The following is a 448-nucleotide window of genomic DNA, read 5'->3' on the forward strand; positions in this document are numbered from 1 at the left end:
AAAAACACAGAATGTTTCATGAATCTGCATGTCATCTTGTTCGGGAGTCATAAGCTTGCTTGTATTGTTCAAATTTTAGTATATGTGCTGCTGAAGCAAGCACTGGAGTTGACTTTCAATAGAAAATAGCCTATTGTCTGAGACACGTCTCCAGAATGCTTCCCAACTGTCCTCGGTTGCACACCTCTTGAATGCCATGCATTCCCACAAGCGGGTGTGTCATGCACACCTGCAGAGGCACTGCACACCTGCTGCTTCTCCTCCCTGCCCTTCTCTTTGGAGGGAAGACTCTTCATCACCATAAAAGAATAGAAACAGGTCACTGCTCTGTCCTCATACTGTCTCCTCCTGGTGTCTGCAGCTGCTAGTTCTGTTGCAGATCCCATCCCGACCTCCCAAGTTCTACTCAGATATGCCATTAAATTTGTGTCACCAACCCTGGCTGAGA

At 46.9% G+C, this 448-nt stretch overlaps 1 non-coding gene across 1 annotated transcript; it reads right to left on the bottom strand.

The window, feature by feature from the left end:
• LOC114683808 lies at window positions 1-103 on the bottom strand. Its single transcript, XR_003733209.1, has one exon. It is a non-coding gene; the product is annotated as a U6 spliceosomal RNA (small nuclear RNA).
• Between the last annotated feature and the right edge of the window lie 345 nt (window positions 104-448).

The sequence above is a fragment of the Peromyscus leucopus genome, chromosome 9 (assembly GCF_004664715.2).
Source record: "Peromyscus leucopus breed LL Stock chromosome 9, UCI_PerLeu_2.1, whole genome shotgun sequence".
NCBI lineage: Eukaryota > Metazoa > Chordata > Mammalia > Rodentia > Cricetidae > Peromyscus > Peromyscus leucopus.